This window comes from Suricata suricatta, chromosome 9 (genome assembly GCF_006229205.1).
Source record: "Suricata suricatta isolate VVHF042 chromosome 9, meerkat_22Aug2017_6uvM2_HiC, whole genome shotgun sequence".
NCBI lineage: Eukaryota > Metazoa > Chordata > Mammalia > Carnivora > Herpestidae > Suricata > Suricata suricatta.
This window is the reverse complement of record NC_043708.1, coordinates 71,984,752-71,995,424: the sequence shown is the minus strand read 5'-3', so window position 1 is coordinate 71,995,424 and position 10,673 is coordinate 71,984,752. Positions and strand designations below refer to the sequence as shown.

At 43.2% G+C, this 10,673-nt stretch overlaps 1 protein-coding gene, 1 long non-coding RNA gene and 2 other non-coding genes across 5 annotated transcripts in view; 1 reads left to right on the top strand and 3 right to left on the bottom strand.

The window, feature by feature from the left end:
- Window positions 1-8,638, bottom strand: part of RNASE12 (ribonuclease A family member 12 (inactive)) — an 86,393-nt gene extending 77,755 nt beyond the window's left edge. The window contains exons 1-2 of one of the 2 annotated variants that reach the window (XM_029951259.1): window positions 8,553-8,638; window positions 5,026-5,165 (exon numbers count right to left, since the gene is read on the bottom strand). The gene's annotated coding sequence lies outside the window, so the exon portion shown is untranslated. The remainder of the gene's footprint in view (window positions 1-5,025; window positions 5,166-8,552) is intronic. The other variant, XM_029951258.1, reaches the window with a different exon arrangement.
- On the bottom strand, window positions 3,751-3,832 carry TRNAL-AAG. Its single transcript has one exon. It is a non-coding gene; the product is annotated as a tRNA-Leu (tRNA).
- Window positions 5,099-10,166, top strand: LOC115301411. The gene is made up of 2 exons (XR_003913108.1): window positions 5,099-5,332; window positions 9,393-10,166. It is a non-coding gene; the product is annotated as an uncharacterized LOC115301411 (long non-coding RNA).
- On the bottom strand, window positions 9,251-9,332 carry TRNAL-UAG. Its single transcript has one exon. It is a non-coding gene; the product is annotated as a tRNA-Leu (tRNA).
- Window positions 10,167-10,673: the final 507 nt, after the last annotated feature.

Below are 10,673 nucleotides of genomic sequence, written 5' to 3'. Positions count from 1 at the left end.
GCCCTAGGCACCCTGAGGAGCCCAGGGAAAGACAAAGCTGAGGGAGATACATTTGCTGCCATCAAGAAGCTACAACACCCTGGCAGGATACAGGGTGCGAATGCATAGGGGCACATGTACCCCAATGTTCATAGCAGCACTTTCAGCAATAGCCAAATCATGGAAAGAGCCTAAATGTCCATCACCTGATGAATGGATCAAGAAGATGTGGTTTATATATACAATGGAATACTACATGGCAATGAGAAAGAATGAAATCTGGCCATTCGTAGCAAAGTGGATGGACCTTGAGGGTGTCATGCTAAATGAAATAACTCAGGCAGAGAAGGACAGATACATTATGTTTTCACTTATATGTGGAACAGGAGAAACTTAACAGAGGACCATGGGGGAGGGGAAGGGGAAAAATAGTTTGGGAGAGGGAGGGAGGCAAACCATGAGAGACTCTTGAATACTGAAAACAAACAGGGCTGATGGGGGAGGGGGAGAGGGGAAAGGAGGTGATAGGCATGGAGGAGGGCACTTGTTGGGATGAGCGCTGGGCGTTTCATGGAGACCAACTTGACAATAAACTATAAAAGAAAAAATTTTTTAATGTTTTCTATAAAATAAAAATAATAAAATTACGGGCGCCTGGGTGGCTCAGTCGCTTGAAAGTCTGACTTCAGCTCAGGTCATGATTTCACGGTTTGTGGGTTCAAGCCCCATGTCAGGCTCTATGCTGACAGCTAGCTCAGAGCCTGGAGCCTGTCTTCAGATTCTGTGTTTCCCTCTCTCTCTGACCCTCCCTGCTCATGCTGTCTCTCTCTCTCAAAAATAAATAAAAACATTAAAAAAAATAAATGTTAGTGTTGATCAGTGGGTCCACATACAGAGAGCCTGATCCCACCTTGTAAATTCCCCCATCAGCTCATCCTTAAATATAAATATCATCACAGCCAACTCATGATATCCAATTTTATATTTCATCCATATTTACTGGCTTGATTTCCTCTGCACAGAACTTTTATTCACCAACTAGAGCGACTTGGTTATCTTAAACAGAATGTACATTTAATAGGTAGGGATAATGCTCGATTCTTACCGATTAATTGCCAAATTTCAGATTAAATAATTTTTTCCCTAGTTGTCCCCACTGGTGATCAACGAGTTGTTTTTCTTTCTGCATTTAGGAGATCTTTATATGTTTCTATATTCAATGTATTGCAGGCGGTATTCCTTTTAGTAATCAGTTTGTTTCATCTTTGACCAGTGGGAACTTATTCTTGGCTCCTGAGAATTTTCACCATGGCCTAGTAGTTTGCAGAAATTCTTGCTTCCTTGCCAGCTCTTCATGTATGTTTCCGGCCCCAAACCTGAAATTGGCCACTCTTCTAAGAAGCCCTAGTTCTTTTTTTATCAGAATGGTTTTGGGAGACCATTACATTTCAGTGATTTCATGGAGCAGCGATTCCTTTTTCCCTATAAATTATAGGAAAGGAATATTTATATTTTCTCACTGAGGGATCAGTAATATGTACCCCACTGGATTGTGAGGATCTCCCTCACTAATCAGACACCTGCTGTTGGTCACATTTTTCGTTACTAACTTTTTAATACGTAAGAGAAGTTTAAAGGGTGGAATTTTTTTTCATTTTAAGAAAATCAAAGCATTAGCAGTGGTGGAATTCAAACCCACAAATCTAAGAGACCATAGCCTAAACCTTGCACCTCAGATCACTCTGCCACACTACCTCATACTTAACCTCTTCACTTATTTTCACATTTTGTAATCTAGATAGAGTGTGATTGGATTGAACATCACCATGTGTTTGAGAAAATAATCTTTTGCCTTCTAGGAAGTGAATTCCCTGGGGACACAACCTTACCTCCCAAAGACAATCCTTGGCAAAAAATAGGCACTCACCAATTTGTGGAAGGCGCATATATCTTGATATACATCACTTCCTACCAGCATAGAGGAGTAGGAGGTAAGAAGAAAAGAGAAATGTCCACTCTTAAACTCCACCCACGCAACCAAATTTCAGCCCTTTACACCACTTATTAGCCTGATACTAAAAGACCTAGAAAACGCCACACAAAGATTTAGAGTGACCATGGGTGTAAGGTGAGCCTTGTATCTGCTCCCCTCATTGCTGCCAGAACGTGTTGTTTTTATTTGATAATGGGATCTTGATAGCAGCGTACCAGTATGCTGTTGGGAATGATCCTGCAGACAGAGAAGAACCAAGTGTTGGAAAGAATGTTTTTGGGTAAGCAATTGAGGACGGCATCTAGTGCCGGGAGAGTGGAAATGGGCTTAGCTAGGATCTCGCATAGATCAGCCAGATCATCCACAGTAACAGGAGGCATAAAGATACTCAGAAAGCAGCAGGTGGATGAGGACCTTGTAGAAATTCTCCTGTGACAGCTTCTCTTTTCTCAGTGAAATAGAAACCTGAGCGTTAGAACGTATGATGAGGTGGTGGCTGTTTTGAGGACATAAGAGAAGGGATGAAACAGCAGTCTTTAAGAATCGAATATAGTTAAAGGACTCTCAAAAAATTGTTAAGATTGTCACACAGATGCGCTTGAGATCACTGCCATGAATTTAAATTGAGGCCAGTCTAGCATCACTCTTTCTCTCCATTCTAGTTGAGCCGGGTGAGTGTGGGGACCGAATGCTTTCTTTAAATAAGGATTGTGATTTTAAGTACTATGCATAAGCAAAAGAGGGACAACCATACTCGAACTCCTAGATCAGAAGCAGCCCAGAAACTTGAAGTTTCTCTTGGTCATTTTTCTAAGGAAATGGGCTACCTCCGTTTCTTCAGCCCCTCTTCGAAAAGAAGTTTCTCCTCTTTGCCCAAAAGCGCTCTCTCCACAACCTCCCCCAAGAGACACTGTGGGAGGGGCAAGTCTTAGATTCCACCCATCCACTCTTCGGGCCCCCAAAGCACACGCACAGATCCTGAAGTTCTTACTGCGCAAGATGTGAGAATGTCTGTTAGGAGTTTGGATTTGGGGTCGAAAGTTTCTCGGGCTTTCTGAGAGCAAGCTTGTAGGGGCAGTGAGCTTTCTGAGAGCAAGCTTGTAGGGGCACTGAGACACCTCCCTCCTTCCGCGGGCATTGCCTCCTTGCTAAGACACATCTTCGGACAGTCTCACTCAGACCCTCTCCTTCCTTCTCGCTTCCCGGTCGAGAAGACCTGGAGGAACGGGGAGACACTGCGTCGAGAAAGCAGAAAAGGGGCTTGGGAGTGGGGAAGGCCCCAGCAAACAGTCTAACGGGGACCTGAGGACCAAGGAGCCGACGCAAAAGTCGGTGGTATGTGCGGGCTACAGTACAGACCCTAGGGTCTGAGCCCTGTGCTCTTGCCAGAGGAGTTTTCTCTGGACGTTTCGCTACTGGGCTGGCTGCAGAGCCTCTGCGCGTTTCCATTTATGAGTGGGGAAAATGTAAAACAAAAATGCACTCCTGTCCCTTCCGAGCCTTTATATCAATCTTTATATCAATCCGCGTGTGAGAGCTACTTCTATGGACAGACCTGCCACTGTCTTAAAATCTGTTTCTTGCCATCCCCTAACCTCCTGGTGAACTTCGTTTGAAGACTTACCAAAACGTCGCAGATTGGCAAGATTTTCCGAAGCACTACCGGGGCCGCAAAACTGGAGCCCTCCGCACTTGTATAATCTGAAAGTTCACCCTGGGATAGGTATACATTGTCATCTTTCCACCTCAGTCCCTCAGCTGGCAAAAAAAAACCCGCTTGGCAGCGGTGGGATTCGAACCCACGCCCCCGAAGAGACTGGAGCCTTAATCCAGCGCCTTAGACCGCTCGGCCACGCTACCGCCCGCTTACTGCGGTGGCTCTGTTTTTTTCTGATAGTAACTACCTTCCTTTACATCTCCGTTCTGTTGTATAGATTTGTGCTTTGAAGTCCCAAATCTTAAAAACAAGTGAAACAAGAGTTGGAAGAACCGTAGGGGTCTTCGCGAAAGTGTACTTTCTCCGTAGGCTCTGGTTTGTTCATCTACCACCCATGACTTAAATGGGAATATTTTACTGAGTGAATGAAGAATACATGAGTAATGAGTGAGTGGAATTTGTAACACAAGGGAAGGCGGTTGGCCTTTTGCAGGTGTCGACTATGTTTTATTCTTGTTGGCTTCCTCTCAGTCTTGTTGCAAATATCTTAGGAAGATACACAAAATATTCAAGCTAATTAAAGCCACAAAATCCTAGCTTCCAGGGAGCATGACTTATCAAATGGAGATCTAGGGCATTTGCAACTGCCTAATCACCTACTTAGAGCTAGAATCTAACCAACAACCTAAAGATGCCAGTGGAAATCTACAGTCCTTTCTTTTACCAGGTGAGATATCAAAGAGTTCAGGCTTGTGTCTCTGCTGAATTATTTCTTCAGAGGAAGCGAAGCCCCGTAAGTGGTTTTACACTCCGTCCCTAAAACACTTGGAGATGTCTTCTTTCTGCTCTCATAGACGGGGTGCTCATTCCTTTTGAATTTGAGGGCTTTAGGACCTTCGGGGTCTCCCAGGTCGCCATGTTCCAGTTGCTCCAGAATTTGTGCTATTTCCAGGCGAACAGAGAGAGCAGCGCTCGAATGTCCTGCTGACAAACTCTGCCGGGTTTTCACACACTCCGCAAAGTTATGCACGAGCCCAAGAAAGGAATATCATCTCCAGGCTTTCCTCTGAGCCCAGCAACACGATGTGCTCATTTTTCTGAGAAAAACGTGAAGAGTGACAGGAGAGAGTCCTGGGCAGCCAGTCCCTGCGGCTCCCCTCTCCCATCAGGCAGTTTTTATTATTGCAGGATGTCCCTGTTTACACGTCACCTTCATTTGATAGCTGCCACCAGTTTTCAAAAAAACCATTCGGTTTCTGTCCAATTTTTGCTCTGGGACATCACAGCCAAAATAATCATGATATCCCTAGTGCGGTAGTTCTCAGCTCTGTTTATTAGAATGACACATGGAACTTTAAAAAAGTCTGACGGAAAGACTGGGCTCTAGACCAATTACCTCATAATCTCTGTGAATGGTATCCTGGACACCTGGTTCAAGAGGTTGCCAGGTTCAATGCCTGGGTGGCAGTCGCAATGCTGCTTGACTACCATTGCTGGACCACAAACCATGGCATGTGAATTGGAACGGGCCGTGTGCTGGAACAGAGATGAAGTTGTTTACAGATTACACTGTGGAGCCACGTATTGGAAGCGTTCTTCCCTAGTCCCTCCATGTTCCTCTATTTCTCTTTCAGCCTCGTTCTTTTATGTATCTCAGGATGACCAAAGGTTTCTCACCTGCTTATCTTCTCCTACACACCGGGGTGAGTTCTGGACTGAGCTTAGTTCTAGGACCAAATACATACCCGAAATGACAGCTGAGAATGGGCTTTCCAGTTCAAGATTGCATGGATCTTAAATCATTTGTTTAATCCTCAGAAGCTCACTTTATCAATATATTCTAGAATATTGACTTTTCCATGACCTTTTACACAGTTTATAGAAGAGATGGGACAGAGAAGCCCCTTCCAGTGCCACTGCATTCTTCCCAAAATTCAGCCTAGGAATCTGGGAGACTGTCAGAGGTGGGGAATCTTGGGGGAGTTGGGGATCCCAGAGTGATCTGCATGACACTTTAGAGATTTTCCACGTTAGGAGAGATTAGGGATATTGTGCGGGATAAATCGTACACCAGGGGGCGGTGTAGCTACGGCTTCCTCCAGACTCAAACGCGCGGGTTGCACTTTAGAAGATTAAGTTCCTGTCTGATTGTGGGATTAGGGGGACTGGAGGGCTTTGTCTTAGAGTATGATGGCCTAGGGAGGATGAGTTGCAATTACTTGAGCCAAGGCCAAGTATCTGTTACTTCTTCCTTTGGCCAGTTTTGTTGGCTGTGAATCAACAAAATGAGGATCTCTCTTAGAAAAATATGGTAAGAAGCTATAACTCAAGAGTGAGTGCACCAGGCAGGGGCTAAAATGTGAAATTCAGTTCTCCTATTTGAACAACATTAGCTAGCTGAACCCACAATATATAAAATAACAATACCTCTGGATCAAGTGGGATTTATCCCAGAAAAGCAAGGTTGGTTTGATATTCAAAATCAATCAATGTGATTTATTATTTCAACAGACTAAAAAGAAAAATCATATGATCTTACCAAAAAATGCAGAAAGAGCATTTGACAAAGTCCACATTCATTCCTGACACAGACTCGCAGCAAATTAGGAAAAGAAGGAAACTTCCTCAACCTGATAAAGGGAAGCTATGAAAAACTTCCAGCTAATATCATGCTTAAGGATGAAAGACTGAATGTTTTCCCTGTAAGACTGGGAGCAAACATGAACATCTGCTTTCACCACTCTTGTTCAACACTGTGCAGGGGATTCTTGCCCGATCAATAATGGGGGGGGGGGGCGGGGAATGAAATGGAAGCCATCTGGGTTTAAACAAACAAGTAAAGGTATCTTTTATTCCAAGAAAACATGAAAGTTATGTAAAAATCCTACAGAATCTATAGAAAGCTGTAACTAATAAGTGAATCAAGCAAAGTTGTTGAATACAAAATAAATATTAAAATTAACTGCATATATTACTGTTTATATACTACATCTACATATCTATCATTGTACCTAGCAATGAACTACCAGAAATTGAAAATTTTTAAAGCAATCCAATTTACATTAAATATGAAGTACTTAGGGACAAAATATGTCCAAGATTTGTACACCAGAAAAAAAAAACTGAGAGAAAAGAAAACTTAAATACAAGGATCCTTGAATCATTTCATGTTTGTGAATGAGAAGACTCAATATCATTAAGATATCAATTATCCCTAAGTTGATTTATAGATTTGATGCAATCCTAATAAAAATAACAAGGTTTTTCCATTTATTTTTAAGACATGTTTTTTAATTTAAAATTTATTTTTAGTAGGTTCTATACCCCAAATAGGGCTGAAAATCATAACTTATGATATCGAGTCCCATGTACTTTCAACTGAGCCAACCATGTGACCCTAGTTTTTTTGTTTTGTTTTTGTTTTAGAAATTGACTAGCTGATTCCAAAATTCCTATGGAAATTCAAAGATATAGCATGCCCAAAACAACTTTAAAAAGAAGAACAAAGTCGGAGCAAACTCACTCTGCCTGACATCAAGACTCATAAAAGCTGCTCTAGTTAAGACTATAGTATTGGTATTAAACTATAAAAAAATAGATCTATGAAACAGGAGTACAGAGATAGAACCACACATATATTATCAATTGATTGTTGACAAAGTTTCAAAGGCAATTCAGTAGAGAAAGGTCTTTTTAAATTTACTTTTTATTTTTATTAAGTGTTTAATTTTAATTTTAACATAGCTAGTGTTATATTTGTTTCAGGCATATGAGACAGTGATACAATAATTCTATTCACATTACTCAGTGCTCATCATGATAAATATATTCTTTAGAAAGGTAGTTTTTCCAACAAATAATGTTAAAAAATAATTTTGATCCTTACTTAACACCACATAAAAAATTAACTCAAAATGAATCTTAAACCAAAACTATAAAATATTTAGAATGAAATCTTTGTTAAGTTGTAGCAGGGAAAGATCTTTTAGATGCAACACCAAAAGCATTATCCGTAAAAGAAAAATATGATTAATTGTACTTAATCAAAATTGGGAAATTTTGCCCTTCAAAGGCACCATTGAGAAACTAAGAAGACATGTCACAAATTGAGACATACTAGTTGCACCCTCAGTCTTTAAGAATGAGTTTGTCTCTTAGGGGACATTGAAAATGTCTGGAGAGGGGCCCCTGGGTGGCTCAGTCGGTTAAGCCTCCGACTTTGGCTCAGGTCAGCTCTCACATTCGTGGGTTCGAGCCTGCTTCCAGTTCTGTGTTCTTCTCTCTCTGCCCCTCCCCCTCTCATGCTCTGTCTCTCTCAGTATCAAAAATAAATAAAACATTAAAGAAAAGTTTAAAAAAAAAAGAAAATGTCTGGAGACACTTTCAGTTGTCATAACTGAGACAATATTACTGTTATCTAGTGAGTAAAGGCCAGGGATACTGCTAAACATCCTACAATACACATGACCCCTGACCCCCACAGTAAAGAATTATCCAGTCCAAGAATGTCATTATTGTTGAGGTTGACTACAATAACAAGCCACATGGACAAACTTAACTCTTGCCTCCTTTAGGGCACAGGCCAGTCAGGTTCCACCACCATCTACTAAAATGAGCAGCGAACTCCTTCTCATAGCCTTGAGGAGGGCACAGTGCCTGGATTCAACTCTGAATATGATATGTATTCGTATGAGTGTGTATGTATCCAAATCATACCTAATGCCCTAATGCACCTTCTAGATGCCGAAGGCTATGCATATACATGAGGCCAGAAAGGCATTGCCCTCAAAGGCCAGAAAGTGAGAATGTTCCTTAAAGAGCTCAAATTCTTATTTCAAACCCATTCTAGACTCCTCTTGGGGGCTTGGTAAGAGTCAGAGCATCTTCCTGGCCTGGCTCATGCCTGGTTGTTGAATCACTTACCTGAGCGGGTGAGTGCTTCCCTTCCTTGATGATTAGCTCCCGGTTTAACATATCTCCTTTGCTGTCCTGATGGTGAACTTGGAGGGAGAGACAGAGTGTGGGTTGGGGAGGAGGTACCCTAGTAGCAGGAAGACCAGAGGCATCTGGAAAGAGAAATAAAACAGAACGTCCTCTAGGTAATGCATTAGGGATCCAAGAGGCAGCACCAGGGATCACAGGGACACTTTGGGCACCGTGTGCAACTGTCTGAAATTTTTCCTTTGGCTCTGAGTGGAACTGTTGAATTTTTCCAAGTTAACGCTTGGGAGCAGAAGCTCACTTTACTCCCTGTGCCCCTCTGTGCCCCACCTTACCTATTTACTGCACTTCCAAGGTTCTGTCAAGATTCCAAGACTGCCTCTCCTCTCCTAAGTGCCCAGGTTAATTGCCATCCCTTGGCAAACAAGGCCTTACCCTCTCCCTTTCAAACAGCAGGGGGACCCAGGATACTGAGGAGCGCTCTTTCAGACACCGGCTTGTGAGCTCCCTGCCAGTAAAACAGTCGTTCATTCAATAGTCCCGCCCCATCATACCAGAGCCAACTGGTCAGAAAAGTCACTTACTGGGTTTTGAAATTTGGTCAAATCTCACGGGAGATCTACAGTTTTGGTCGGAGTGAAGGCAAAGGCCATGATTACTTACGATTAGAAACAAAATCCTGGTAGCAATGGGATTCGAACCCACGCCCCCAAAGAGACTGGAGCCTAAATCCAGCACCTTAGACCGCTCGGCCACGCTACCAAGCCTACAAAGATAGATTGCCTACATTTCCTACTTATACCTTTCATTTCTTATTTTCAGTGTTGGTCTTTGAACCCCCAACCTGAGACCAAGATTGTAGACATCACCAAAGGACCCTAAGGAAGAGACTCTTCCCTCCCTCCTCCGCTCCACTGGGATTCCAACCTGCATCCGCCCACCTCGGAACAGCTCTTCTCACTCCAGTAACTAAAGGGAAAGATCTTCAAACCAAACTATCCGCTCCGGAAGCGGAAGCGAGGCTCTTGAGACCCAACCGCAAATAGGCCGTGCCAATCTACGCCCGCTCCCAGGTCAGGACCGAGCAGAGTCTCCAGGGTCTTCCTCCCCCAGTACCGCTTGCCCGAAGGGAAGGCTGTGTCAGATCGGTTCCTGCTGCTGCGAAGCCATCTTTAGAACTAACTCTTCTTTTCCCCTAGGCAGTGTAGCCACGTGGTGACTATTATATTATTACCGGCGACTGGGGACGGAGATAGCCAGAGACGCCCTTCCCTGGGGACAGAGCCGAGATTCTAGCCCACACTAGTGCTCCTAGCACCCAGGATTCCTGAGAACTGGGTGTGCTCCCACTCCTCATCCTCCCTTGGAAGCCCAAGCCTGCAGGCCTCCGGTGAGGAGGCTGTGAGCAGGTTCCAGAATGGGGGAGAAAAAAAGATTCACACCTTGCCTCCTCTTGAGACAGGAAGAGTAGCCACACCTCCGTTCTCCAATCGTCCCGTTTCTGTTTTAGGGCCTACCAAACTTTGGTTTTCCATGTTCCTTTTGATTCCTTCAAGTGGAAATTGCAGAATACCAATATACTGATATGTCTGTTTTGCTAGTGTGTGGCAGTAGCTGAGAAATAAATTCACAGTTAACTGCCTAGTCTTCGGAGAAAAACAGGTGCCTCTCTCACAGCAAAAGGCTGCTAATTTTCTGCCTTCTGAAGGTGGAAATTGTGGCTTCCTGGTGACATCCAATCATATTTGGATAAAATTATTTGTTTGGTAAAATTAAGGATATTTGGGGGCAACTTTACAAAAGAGCTTTAAACAGGGAGGTTGTGTATGTTCATGCTTTATGTTTCCCTGTCTCTTGCAAATATACAGCCTATGTCAGGGAAGAAGCAGCCAGGACCTGACTTACTTTCCTGAAAATATACAGTAGTCATGGTCTCTTAATCAATTATGCTTCCCAAGAGAAGGGAAAAAGAATCCCATGTTGGTGTTGTTGGTTCTCAAGAGACATAAAGGAGATTTTCCCCCCAAGAGCCTCCCGTAAGATTCCATGGTCCTTGTTATGGGTGGATTTGTGCCCCCCTCTGCTCCCACCCCACCCCGCAAA